Source organism: Erinaceus europaeus, chromosome 9 (assembly GCF_950295315.1).
Source record: "Erinaceus europaeus chromosome 9, mEriEur2.1, whole genome shotgun sequence".
Classification (NCBI taxonomy): Eukaryota; Metazoa; Chordata; class Mammalia; order Eulipotyphla; family Erinaceidae; genus Erinaceus; species Erinaceus europaeus.
The window spans coordinates 13404718-13418557 of NC_080170.1; the positions used below are offsets into that span (position 1 = coordinate 13404718).

General features: G+C 47.7%; 1 protein-coding gene and 1 pseudogene across 2 annotated transcripts in view; both read right to left on the reverse strand.

The window, feature by feature from the left end:
- The window catches only part of ADAMTS2 (ADAM metallopeptidase with thrombospondin type 1 motif 2), a 150957-nt gene that overhangs the window by 98005 nt on the left and 39112 nt on the right, over nucleotides 1-13840 (reverse strand). The window lies entirely within an intron of this gene.
- Nucleotides 2625-3357, reverse strand: LOC103117134 (casein kinase II subunit beta-like; annotated as a pseudogene).

Genomic DNA, 13840 nt, shown 5'->3' on the forward strand with positions numbered 1-13840 from the left:
CCCCTGCAGCACAGCCCTCTCTGGGCCCCATTCCCATTGTGGTTCAGACTAGCCTGTCTCCAGCATCTACTGTCACACTAGTCACTCACTGGGACAGCTCTGTCCTTCCAACAGTGCTCTCAGCCCGGCCCCGACCCTGGCCAGCTGGTAAACCCCATCTTTCCTGCAAAGCCTAGCCCAGACCACACCCACTCTTCCCTCCCCACCTCAGGCAATGGTCCTTCCTGTCCCCAGGACACCTTGCTGCCACTCCCCACCTGATCCCCATGCCTGATGGCTTGACCCACTCATTATTCATCAAGGCCTCTCACAGGCCCACACAGATGCCTCTCACTCAGATCAGATACTTATGACCCTCTGCAGGGGTGTTTATTTCACCCCATTTTACTGAGGTGTGATTGACATGGAGGGGGGATGGTTACCACACACAACTGGGTGAGTCTGAGGATCAGTATGCTTTTGTGAAACCAACCCTACTGCCAAAGCCCAAATACACCCATCGTCTGCCAAGTTCCCCCACCCCCTTTACTGTTGTTGTTCTTGTGGTAAGAGCAACACAGTGGATCCCGGTCCACCGTCTCAGCAGGCTGTGGACACAGTGGCATGCTGTGGCAGGGATCCCCAGGCCTGTCTCATCTGACAGGCATTTTGTACACTTGGGCCATCACCTGTCATTCACTCGCCCCTGGTCTCTGGAAGTCACCACTCTCTGTTTCTATGAGGTCAACTACTTTATTATTTGTGTGTGTGTGTGTGTGTGTGTGAGACTTTTTTTACTTTTAAAATAATTCATTTTTATAATTTTTATTATTATCTTTACTTATTTATTGGATAGGCAGTCAGGAATTGATAGGATAGGGGAGATAGAGATGGAAAGAGATAGAGAGATATCCACAACACTGTTTCACCACTTGCAAAGCTTTCCCCCGGCAAATCCCCCTGGTCCCCAGGGGCTAGAACCTGCATCCTTCTACACTGTAACATGTGCTCACCCAGGAAAGCCACCACACCAGCCCCTATTCTTGTTACTAGTGACGTACATTAGTTTACAAAGCCACAAGATTTCAGGGGTACAGTTTCACGGCCATATGTATGTGTATCTCAGTGAACCCAAGGACAAAGTTCCACACCCCTACCCCTCAGTTTCCACAAAGTCTGAAAGACAGTTTGAGGGGCCAGGTCATGGCACACCTGGTAGAATGCACACATTACAGTGTGCAAGGAACCTAGTTCAAGCCCCTGATCCCCACTTATAAGGGGGAAGCTTCACAAATGGTGAAACAGTGCAGTAGGTATCTCTCTTTCTCATCTCTATCTATCCCTTCCCTCTTAATTTCTGGCTCTATCCTGTATCTAGCTATCTATCCAGACAGTTTGATTGTTACTCGTTTCTTATTTTTCAAATTCACTTGTTTTAGTCATCTGTAATTCACATGTGAGTGAAACTACCTGGTAATCTCTCACCTCCTCACTTACTTCACTTAGCACCATCACTTCCAGTCCCATCCACTTAAGGTAGATCACTTTAGAGTCCAGATACACTAAGATCAGGCAGTATCTGTCTTCCTTTGCCTGGCTGACTTCATTTAGTGCTGTATCCTCCCGTTTCACCCATGTTGCTGCGAATAGAATTTCCTTCATACAAAGTCTGAATGTTATTCCATTGTGCATATAGATCATATTTCTTTATCAAGTTCTGGTCTACAGGTGGACATTTAGATTGCTTCCCTATCCACTGTGGAAAATTCTGCAGTGAACTTGGCAGTGTACGTATCTCTGCTACCTACATTTCAAAGTCTTTGGAGAGGAGACCTAGAAGGCAGATTGCTAGATCATGTACAAGTTCAATTTTTCATGTTCTCAGGAACCCCCATGTTGTTTTTGTAGAGTGAATGAACCAATTAATATTCCAACAGTGCAACAGCCTTCCTTTCCCTCCAGGTTCTCACCTGCACTTGTTATCTTGTCTTTTTTCATAACAGCCATTCTAACAGAGGTGGGGTCAAGGCTAATTGAGGTATCACCTTGTATTTCCCTGCTGGTGAGTGATGTGGAGCACAATTTATATACATGTTGATTATCTTGAATAGCTTCTTTAAAAACAAACAAACAAACAAAAGTCTACTCAGGTCCTTTGTCCACTTTAAATCACCTTATTACAGGGAGCCGGGCAGTAGCGCTGTGGGTTAAGCGCACGTGGCGCAAAGCACAAGGACTGGTGTACAAATCCCGGTTCAAGCCCCCGGCTCCCCATCTGCAGGGGAGTCGCTTCACAGGTGGTGAAGCAGGTCTGCAGGTGTCTATCATTTTCTCCCCCTCTCTGTCTTCCCCACCTCTCTCCATTTCTCTTTGTTCTATCCAACAACGACGACATCAATAACAACAACAATAACTACAACAACAATGAATAAACAACAAGGGCAACAAAAGGGAAAATAAATAAATAAAAATCATTTTTAAAAATCACATTATTACTGTTAGCTATGCAGCGTTATTATTTCCTTCTATATTTTGAAGATAAATCTATATCAGATACATGCTCTGCAAATACTGCCTCCCATTCCACAGGTTGCCGTCTCCTTTCTTCTTCTTCTTTTTTTCTTTTGCCTTTTCTTCCACTTTATTTCATTATTCCTACCACAATAACGACTCCTTTAACTTAAACTAAAAACCATAAAGCGTTTCCGGAAGGGTGGCAGCAAAGAAATGGAGGTGTCAAAGACAGGGGCACCAATAGGGTGGGGAATCAGCAAATTGTCTTGACTGGGCTCTTGAAGTTGCTTGCTGCTTGAAGCTGCAGCTGGTGGCCATCAGATGAATCTTGAAACTACAGAGCCGATGGAAAGCATCGGCTGATTCTCACAGTACACACGAGGACAGTAGTCAAAGTCTCCCTGCTGATATTTTTCCAACATCTGGGAGATGCCTCGATTGGTGAGGATGTATCGGGCATGGATCAATCCATAAAGCATCTCAGCTACCTGCTCAATCAGGTCGCTCTGGTTACGGTTGTCTTCCAGCTTTTCATCAGGCTGTAGGTCCAAGATCATGTCTAGAGCTTGTCGATAGTGAGCACCTGTTCATTGAGTCCAGTGAGATTGAATTTGTCCTGGATGTAATTTTCCTCCATTTCACAGAAGAATTCATTGCCACAGAGCCCACAGAACCAGGAAATCCAGGACACCTCCTCTGAGCTGCTCATCTTCACATCACTGGCAGGATGGGGCTGGGAGTGGGGCGGGGAAGGGGAGATGTTGCTCCTAAGGAACAGCGGCGGCTGCTACAACGCAGACCATGGGCCCGACCGCAGCAGGCCAAGTGCCTTCTCCTTTCTTTGACTGTTTCTGTTGCTGTGCAGAAACTCTACTTTGTTGTAGTTCTACTTATCCATTTTCTAATTTCATTGCCAGTACTTTAAAGTATCACGTTAAAAAAAAAAATCCTTAGGGGCCGGGCGGTGGTGCACTTGGTTGAGAGCACTTGGTTGAGTTACAGTGAGCAAGGACCAGCGTTCAAGCCCCTGGTCCCCACCTGCAAGGGGAAAGCTTCACAAGTGGTGAAGCAGGGCTACAGATGTCTCTCTCTCTCTCTCTCTCTCTTTCTCTCTCTCTCTATCCCCCCCTTCCCTCTTGATGTCTGGCTTTATCCAATAAATAAATTTTTTTTTTAAAAATTTTAATCATTGGTAAGACCAATGTTGAGATTTCCCCCTCTATTTTTCTCTAGGAATTTTGAAGTTTCAGGTCTCCAGTCGACACTGAGTTAATTTTTTGAGTGGGCTTGGATGGGAGTTGAGCTTCATTGTTTTGGAGGTGAATCTCCAGTTTCCCCAGCACCACTGCTGGATGTGCTCCTAGCCATGAGCTAACAGGAATGACCTTTGCTGCATTCCAGCATGTCCCCTGTACAGCCAGCCTGCTAAGAGTTTGTTTTTTTTAATCAGGAAACAGGTTTGAATTTGTTCGATGCTTCTGCACAGCAAAAGAAACCAATACCCAAACAAAGAGACCCCCACAGAATGGGAGAAGATCTTGACATGCCATACATCAGACAAGTGTTTAATAAGCAAAACACATAAAGAGCTTGCCAAACTCAACAACAAGGAAACAAATGAACCCATCCAAAAGGGAGGAGAGGACATGGACAGAATATTTACCACAGAAGAGATCCAAAAGGCCGAGAAACACATGAAAAAATGCTCCAAGTCTATTTGTCAGAGAAATGCAAATCAAGACAACAGTGAGAGATACCACTTCACTCCTGTGAGAATGTCATACATCAGAAAAGGTAACAGCAGAAAATGCTGGAGAGGTTGTGGGGTCAAAGGAACCCTCCTGCACTGCTGGTGGGAATGTAAATTAGTCCAGCCTCTGTGGAGAACAGTCTGGAGAACTCTCAGAAGGCTAGAAGTGGACCTACCCTTTGATCCTGCAATTCCTCTCCTGGGAATATATCCTAAGGAACTCAACACACCCATCCAAAAAGATTTGTGTATACCTATGTTCATAGCAGCAAAATTTGTAATAGCCAAAACCTGGAAGCAACCCAGGTGTCCAACAACAGATGAGTGGCTGAGCAAGTTGTAGTATATACACACAATGGAATACTACTCAGCTATTAAAAATGGTGATTTCACCATTTTCAGCCCATCTTAGATGGAACTTGAAGATATCATGTTAAGTGAAATAAGTCAGAAGCAGAAGGATGAATATGGGATTATCTCACTCACAGGCAGAAGTTGAAAAACAAGATCAGAAGAGAAAACACATGTAGAACCTGAACTGGAGTTGGTATATTGCACCAAAGTAAAAGACTCTGGGGTGGGTGTGGGGGAGAGTCAAGCTCCTGGAAATGGATGACAGAGGACCTAGTGGGGGTTGTATTGTTATGTGGAAAACTGAGAAATGTCATGCATATACAAACTATTGTATTTACTATTGACTGTAATACATTAATCAATAAAGAAATTTTAAAAATTGTCCGAAGCTTACTCTGCATCTGTTATAATGATCACATTACTTTATCTCTCATTCTACTAGTGTGGTGCATCCTAATTTTTTAATTTTTTTAATATTATTTATTTATTTTCCCTTTTGTTGCCTTTGTTGTTTTTATTATTGTTGTTGTTACTGATGTTGTCATTGTTAGATAGGACAGAGAGAAATGGAGAGAGGAGGGGAAGACAGCGAGGGGGAGAGAAAGATAGATGCCTGCAGACCTGCTTCACCACTTGTGAAGTGACTCCCCTGCAGGTGAGGAGCCAGGGGCTCGAACTGGGATCCTTACACCGGTCCTCGCACTTCATGCCATGTGCACTTGGTTAACCCTCTGCACTACCACCCAACTCCCCGTCCTAATTTTTTTTATTTGCGTAAGCTGAGTGGATAGATTTCATTATCTTATGTGTATCTATTATCGTTTTTTTCTTCATAATTATCCTGAGGTTAACTTGACTCATCTCATAGATAAAATGATTTATATTAAGCTGATAACAACTTAACTTTAATCACATGCAAAAATTCTTTTTGTCTCCCCACAAAACTTGTAGTTTTGATGTCACAACTTGTCTTACTATGTTGTGTATCCACTAACAAATTATCACAGCTTTGGTGGCTTTTAATAGGTTTGTTCTTTTAACTTTCTACTAGAGTTAAGTGGTGGACACACCATCTTATTACAATATGAGCAGTCTAAATTTAGCTGTGCACACAGCTTTCACAATGTTTTGTTTTCATGTCACTAACTTTGTTTCAGATGGAAGAACTCATATCTTGTAAAGCTCTAGCGTGGGAGAACCCTCTCTTAGCTTTTGTTTGTCTGAGAGAGTACCTCACTTTCATTTCTGAGGGATAACTGTTCACTCTTGCTTGGCAGTTTTTCCCTTTCAGTACACTAACTACATTATTCCACTCACTCTGGGTTTACATGGTTTCTTCTGAGAAATCAGCTGGTAAGATTTTTTTTTTTCATTTCCCAGCTTATACATTCAATGGGATGATAAGATTTTCTTTGTAAAAGATAATTATTTTCTCTTCTGATTTTAAAATCTATCTGGACCCTCAGTTCTGTCCCACTGGTCCTGTTTTGTTGTCCATGGGTCTTGTTATATTATATCTCACAAAAGAGTGCATTGGATTAAAAGTTCATAAACTTGGATGTCCAAATTTCTCCCTAGGCTTGGGAATTTCTCTGTCATTGCTTTCTTTAATAAGCTTTCTCTCTCGCTTCTCTTTCTGGGACTCCAGCAATTCAGAGATTACTGCATCTTAATAATGGTTCACAAGCTCAATAGATTTTCTTCATACCTTTTCATTTTGCTTCTCTAACTGTGTATGTTTAAGTGATCTGTCTTCAAGTTCACCGAGTCTCGATTCTGCTTGGCCCAGTCTGCTATCAAAACTCTCTATGGAACTCTTCACTTTTGCCATGGTATTCCTCAATTCCAAAATTTCTGTATTTCTGTTGAATGTCTAATATAGCTATTTTATTGGTAGCCCAGTTTCATCACATTACTTATCTGTGTCTTCTTGTAGCTTCTGGGATGTCTTTAGAACTGCTTGTCAGGCAACTCAAGAATCTATTTCTTTGGTGTCGGTGGCTGGAGTCTTACTGTGTTCCTTTGTGGTAACCTGTTTCTCTGATTCTTCATGTGCTCTGTAGCCTTTTGTCTAGACTTTACAGATTGACTTAAGTAGGGAAAGACCCTCACTGGTGGGTGAATGCACACTGGAACATGCAGGGACCCCAAATATAGTGGTGCCAGGCACCAAGTTCAGGGTCATGTGGCAGTTCTGGGTCTGCAGGGTGGGCATCATGATGCCTCATTGACTTGGGACACTTGTTGTATACTTTACATTGGATTGTTCTAGCTCTCCCCCACCAAGAGGATTGGATCAGTCCTGCTAGTTTCGCAGCCCTAGAAACCCCGAGAGGGTTCCAGAGTTGGAGAGTTGCAGAGTTGGAGAGTGCTTGGTGCCGCCGCGGGGGAAAGAGGCAGCAGAGTTCTGTTTGGTGATTAGTTTGGTTTAGTTTATGAATCGTTGTTCCTGAATAAAGAAATACAGCTTCCCTGCCCAGCTGTTGTCTCCGCGTCTCTGTTACCCACCCGTGAAGCTAGCCCGGCCAGCTGGAGCCTCCGAATTTTAACAACAGACACTCAGGTGGGTCCACAACAACATGTACTTCATGGCCCTTGACAAGTGCTGCAGAGGATCCACGGTGACTGGAAGAGCCTCTGGGATCCTCAGCAAGACCTCTGAGTCTGGCAATTCGAGACCAAAGCAGGCAGCAGTGGGGGCAGAGCTGGAGGTGTGAGCAAACTGGGATTCAGGGAGTAGCTGCAATGCCTGAGTAGTGACAGGGGTCAGGTGCAGATACACATGTAGTGACAAGCACCTGGGCTGAGTAGGGTTGATGTCTATTCTAGGCACGCTAACAGCCCCTGGAGTCCTTTTGTCAACATGCACTCACATAGCATGGTGACTGGTGACAGGAGTCAGGTGCTACAGGGCTAGTCCTGAGCTCACACCCAGCATTGCATTAGTGGGTCTCAGCTAAAGGGGTTTAACTGGTGTTTGCATTTGTGCAAGTACAGAAGCTAGGCCTGGCAGCCCAGGGATGTCCTTGTGTTGGGGTGCAGAGAAGGGGAGTAGCAGCTGGCATCTGTCACCATGAAAACTGGTGGTAAGATCTGTGGGGGACCCATGGCAGCTGTGATGAACCTTGCTTTCTCCACTTCTGGGGTAGGCATCTTTCTCCTTTCAGCTTGCATGCTGCCCTTTCATCCTTTGCAAAGGAACCTCTATTCACTCATGTTTTAGAACAGGTTCTGTGCAGACCAGTTCATGATTTGGAGAGACTCTGCTGTGTTCCCAGGAGAAGGTAAACTCAGTCTCTCCCAATCTGGCTGATTCAGCCCTGCCTACATGTTGGTTTCCTCACTTAGGAAAGCTCATGGGGTCATCAGCCCCAGACCGCTGGGGACCTCCACGTCTCCCACCCTGTGTCTGATCCCCATAATTCTGCTCTTCTTCCTTGTTCCCACCCATCTCCCTACACCTCAGCTCATCTGGCTCCAGGTGGGTGGAAACTAAAGCAAATCTTTTGAGAAGTAATCTCCAAAGACTGAGGGAGCTGGATGCTCACCTTCTTCTTCCTAGCAAGGAGAGTCTGTTTCACTGGAGAGCTCCCTCTTTCCTCCCTCAGGGGGTGGAGTGACACCTGTGCAATGAAGCTATTCTTTATTCCAGGTTCATTCTCCGCTATGTTGCTGTGGCTTCATTGTGCTGTTGGAGTTTCTGAAGTGGACTCCTGAGCTCTCCCTGCAGAGACTTCCTCTGTGGGTCACAGTGTCATCACTGATCTTTGCTGGGGGAGAGAGGCTAAGGGGTCCTACCCCACCAGCTTGGTGACCTCACTGAGGGAGATTCACAGCATGAATTAGCTGCTTTGAGTGAAAAGTCATAAGATTTCACATAAGCAACTAGATTTCCAGATTCTTTGGAAATATCAGAAAAGCTGGCGTTTCCATTGCTCACCTTACACCTCAGCCCAGCCAACACTGCCCAGGGCTCCCTCTCAGGCTCTGCTACCTTCTCGGGGGAGGAAGTACTGCTCTGCCCATTCTGGCCTCTGACCCCCAGACATGAGAAACAGTCATCATCAGTGACTCCGCACAGCAGACACAGGGAGTGGATACAGGATCTGGGGGGTGATGAGATGAGGGGGATCCCGTTCTCCCAGAGTGAAGAAGTCCAAAATCCCCCTCCTCCCCACAGGCCTGGGTTTGTGGCATCTTGGACTCCCAGGGAAAGTTTGAGAGGTGTAGAAAAGGTCAAGGGAGTCAGCGGTAGCGCAGCAGGTTAAGCTCATGTGGCACAAAGCACAAGGACCAGCGTAAGGCTCCTGGTTCGAGCCCCCGGCTCCCCACCTACAGGGGAGTCACTTCACAGGCAGTGAAGCAGGTCTGTAGGTGTCTATCTTTCTCTCCCCCCTCTGTCTTCCCCTCCTTTCTCCATTTCTCTCTGTCCTATCCAACAACAACGACATTAATAATAACTACAACAATAAAATAACAAGGACAATAATATACCTTTTCTTTATATATATAAAGAAAAGGTAGAAGTCAGAACTATGGGGGGCAGGGGGACAAAGCAAAGGGCTGAGGTCACCGGGCTCTGAGAGGAGGAGGGAGTGGAGAGCTCTCTCCCCCCCACCCCCCATCAGGGAGAATGTAGCCCACACACACTGACTCAACCCCACTCCCCCCACCTTCATACCCAGAGGGGAGTGAGCATATGCCTGCAGGATGAGTGAATGAATGAAATGAGAGAAAGAGAGAGGGCTGAGACATAGTGGGCGCCCCTTCCCCACTGGAGGTGGGAAAGAGCCTCTGGAGCCCCTTCCTGAGCTGCCATTGGTGTTTCCCTGTGTGGTTTGGGGGCAGGCTGGTGTCTCAAGCCCAACTGATTAATAGAAACTGTGAGGATGTGTGACCTGTGAATGGGGCTGGCCACCCTCCCCATCGTGGAGTTGCTGTAGGGGCGACCTCTGCCCGGGGGCAGGGGAGGGGGAGGTCTCAGAGTCAGGTCCCGCAGGCCCCGCCATGTCTGTGCCTGCCTGTTCTCCACATGAGGAAGATGGGCATGCGGGGGGTGGGGGGGGGGGACAGGCAGGGACACTCTGGATGAAGAAGTTAGATCCCAAGGGCCAAGAGGCAGCTCCTCCAGAAGAGCCCCCGAACCCCAAACCTCCCAGAGCCACCATCCCCCCAGGCCTCGAGGACCTGGGTTCAAGCTCCCAAAAGCACATGGGAGCACCTGCACCAGGCGAGGCCTCATGACTGGTGGAGAGGTACTGTAGTGTCTCTTCCTTGTCCCTCTCTACCTCTCTGTCTCTGAGATGAAAGGAAAATGTCCACCAGTGTAACACCCACACACAAAAGCCCTCAGACACCCCCCCCCACACACACACACACACAAACCCCCTGTGGGAGGAACACCTTCTGATGGCCCCTGAGTCAGACCAGGTCTTTCAAGACAACCGAGGAAAGACATGGGCATGAGAGCCTAGAGGGTAAATAAAGTCCTCTTCTGGGGGCCTATGCACCCCCAGATGATGCCATCTGTGCCCCAGCTGGGGGCCCCAGGGGTCACAAGGACCTGGGAGGAGCAGCCCTCTCCATCCTGAGTGAGCCCATGGGGTCCATCTGGGGAAGGCTGCTGGGCTGACCTGAGGAACCCCGTCTGGCTGCTGACACCAATAACACTCGGTCAAGGGCAGGGGTAGACAGCATAGTGGTTATGCAAAGAGACTGCCATGCCTGAGGCTCCAAAGTCCCAGGTTCAATCCCCCACACCACCATAAGCCAGAGCTAAGCAGTGCTCTAGTGTTTCTCTGTGTCTTTCTCTCTGCATCTCTCTCAAAAATAAAATAAATAGAATACTTTAAAAAAAATAACACTCAGTTGGCAGCTTCCACAGAGAAAACGGGGTTCATCTCAGGCATAACCCAGGAATGATCTACTCATGGAACAGCACAGGAAAACCAAGTGGAAGACACAGCATGAGCTGTGGGCTCCATCCCGCTGGGCCCATCCAGCTCTGCAGACGCTCCCACGTGTGTCTCTGGGTTCCCAGCAACCCTGAGCCAAGGTCTGGGTTCCCAGCCTCCTCTGCCTCATGACTGTCATCAAATAGAGCAGTAGCTTCTCAGATCTTGGAGAATGAAGATGCATGCAAGGGGCAGGGTGGCAGTGCACCCAGTTAAGCACACATGTTATCATGCTCTAGGGCCTGGGTTCTAGCCCTTGCTCCCCACCTGCAGAGGAGAATCCTCATGAGCTGTGAAGCAGTTCTGCAGGTTTCTCTCTTTCTATCTCCCTTTCCCCTCTCAAAAAAAATAGGCACCAAAGTGGTGCCAGCATCAAGCACCAGCAATAACCCTAGTGGCAATTAAAAAAAAAAAATGCCTCTCCTCCCTTTCCTTCTCCTATGCTCCGTTCCTCTACAGTTCGGTGTATAATAAGATAGTTCTAGAAGCGAAAACTAGGAGTTAAACTTTCACAAGAGTCTACAGACTTCACAGACATCCTCTGTGACTATGAGTCGTGACATTTTTATGACGCAGACACCCCTGAAATGGGGACTGGCAGGAAAGCCAAGTATGAGTCTGCTCAGGCCTGTGGGGCGCCCACCCACTGGGCTGGAGGAGCCAGGGCTGCAGCACAGGACAGGGTCACCTGCGTACACCATGGGGACCCGGCTGTCACTCCACCTCGTCACTCATGAGAACTCCGGCCAAGACTATCAGGTGCCCACCAAGGTGACAGTGGTGACAGCCAAGAATAGAAAGAAAAAGAGAAATGGGGCTGAGGCAGAGAGATCCAGGGGACAGGGAGGCAGAGCAATCCCAGGGTTTTTCAACATCTGCTCCAGACTGTCCCCAAACTTGACCTTGTAGCTGCCAGGGTGGAGTGGGGAGGAGGCACCCTTGGATTGCTGGCATCTGGTAGAAGCCCTGTTCCTGGGATGATCTGAGCTGACGGAACCAGGGTCCTCCTCTTCTAAGTGAGTCCAGTCAGGACAGGCTCCAGTGTACCCTGCAGGACACACTGACGCTAAGCTGGGGTGATAGGGTTCACCTATCAGCGTTGCTACTGACACAGAGTATTAGCAGGTCAGCTCCTTCCGGGGTGCAGCCTACACTGTGTAGGCACCAGGCCCTTGACTTAATCAGAAAGCTTACAATAGAACCGGAAAGGAAATACTTTCTTGATCCCTGTGATGTTGGCTTTAAGTCACACTGATACAATTTGCTCACTCGGTACACAACTCAGCCATCACAATTTTCATCACCACTACTCCCCCTGGCAAAAAAAAAAAAAAAAAAAAAAATGAAAACACCACCACCGGGTGGTGGCACACCAGGTTAAGTGCACATGTTACAGTGCGCAAGGACCTGGGTTCAAGGCCCTGGTCCCCGCCTGCAGGAGGAAAGCTTCATGTGAAGCAAGGCTGCAGGTGTCTGTCTCACTTCCCATACCCCCCTCAACACCTCCTGCCCTGCTGCACACACACACAGCAGCCCTGGAAAAGTGCTAATCCACCTCACCTGGCATCTTCCAGATGCCATGCAGCCTGAACCCCTCTTCATCAAACTCCCCCCAGCTGCCTACACTGCATTTTATGTCTCTGCTCACCAGCCAATTTCCAGGGGTTATTTTGGCTCTGCTACGCCGTTTTGAATGCCACAACTGTTACATAAATTTTGAAATTAGAAAGCAGAGATTCTCCAACTTTCTCTTCATTCAAGACTGCTTTGACCTCTTGCATTTCCATACAGAGGGGAGGACCAACTTGTCAATTTTTGCCAAGACACTAGCTGTGGTTTTGGTAGAATCCAGTGCTATTTTGTTTGTGCATTTTTTTTTAATTGAGCACTGCACAGCTCTGGTGTGTGGTGCTGCTAGAGATTAAGCCTGGACCTCGCAGTCTTAGATATGAGAGTCTGTGACGTAACCTCTAGGGAAACATCTTTAAAACTATATACAAAGACAGAAAACAGAAATAAGATGACAGGAGTAACAAGACATTCACCTATTACAACAATAAATATAAAAGATAAAATTGGTTAAAAAAAAACTCTATGCTTTGGAAAAAAAATGTTTACAAAGGTATGTCAGACCAGAACAACTTCATGGGTGAGACTTCTGCCACTTAAGGAGTAAATCTGCCTGAGACTAACTGTGGACTAAAGTTCCAGCACTGACGCCCTTATGCGGATGACACACGTCTGTGCCAGGGCCTGGCCAGGGTTCCCAGGTCACCTGGCTCCAGTACTGACTGACCGTGAGGACACTCTGAGTGTCCCCCACGGTGAAGTGGAATTGACACTGGCATTGGCACAGTTGGCAGCCGGGGGTAAAAAAGACTTGGCCCATGGCCTCGCTGGCATTGTCTACACAAAGGCAGGGTCTCTAGAAATGAACAAGCCGCCCAGCATCCTGTTTTGCATTTTTGTCCGGATTTTTGCTCTTGTTGGAAAATCTTCCAAAGGGCATATGTCAAACTAGACTGTTGATTTGAAGGATGGATCAGGGGGAAAAAGAGATAAGGATGAAAAATGGAGTTGACAAGACATGGACAAGAACACAACCTCCCTACTGATTCAAACTGCCCAGGGCAGCTCCCCCAAGAGCTGGTGGGTCCAAACAGAGTCCAGATGCTCCCACACTTGGACCCTGAGCCAGTCAATGCTGGGGAAAGACTCCATGAATGCAGCCTCTCGGACTGGCCAGCATGGAGAGGCCAGCATGCCGGGCCCTGGGTCCACCTCTACCAAGAGCTCCACCAATAACCAGGTCTCACTGGCTGTCAGGGAAAGTTCCCACACAGAACCATCTCCACACAAATACCAGGGTGCTTCCGGTGAGGAAGAAAAATGGCTCTGGCTGTGGGAACTTGCAGGGCCTGGAATGACAGAGCCAGGAGGGGGCACCTCTGGACAATGAGAAGGAAGGGGGCAATGAGCAGGGGGGCCCAGAACCAGGGCTGGAATTCGGGGGAGGGGAGAGGTTGGAGGCCAGCAGAGCCAGAACAGAACAGAACAGACACTCCCACTCAGAGTAGAGCGTGCAGGCCCAGAGGTGGCGGTACAGCAGGAAGACCCCACCTCCCAACCCGACCCCCATCTCTTGGAGCCCCTGCTCACAGCCCACAGTTGGGGCAGCTCCGGGCTGGTCAGTCAAGGACCTCTGCATGCCCACAGCACCCCAGAAGTTTCTGGCGGGGGTCCTAGACTGAGCCTCCACAGATGCTAAAAGACAGAGAAATGTCTACAA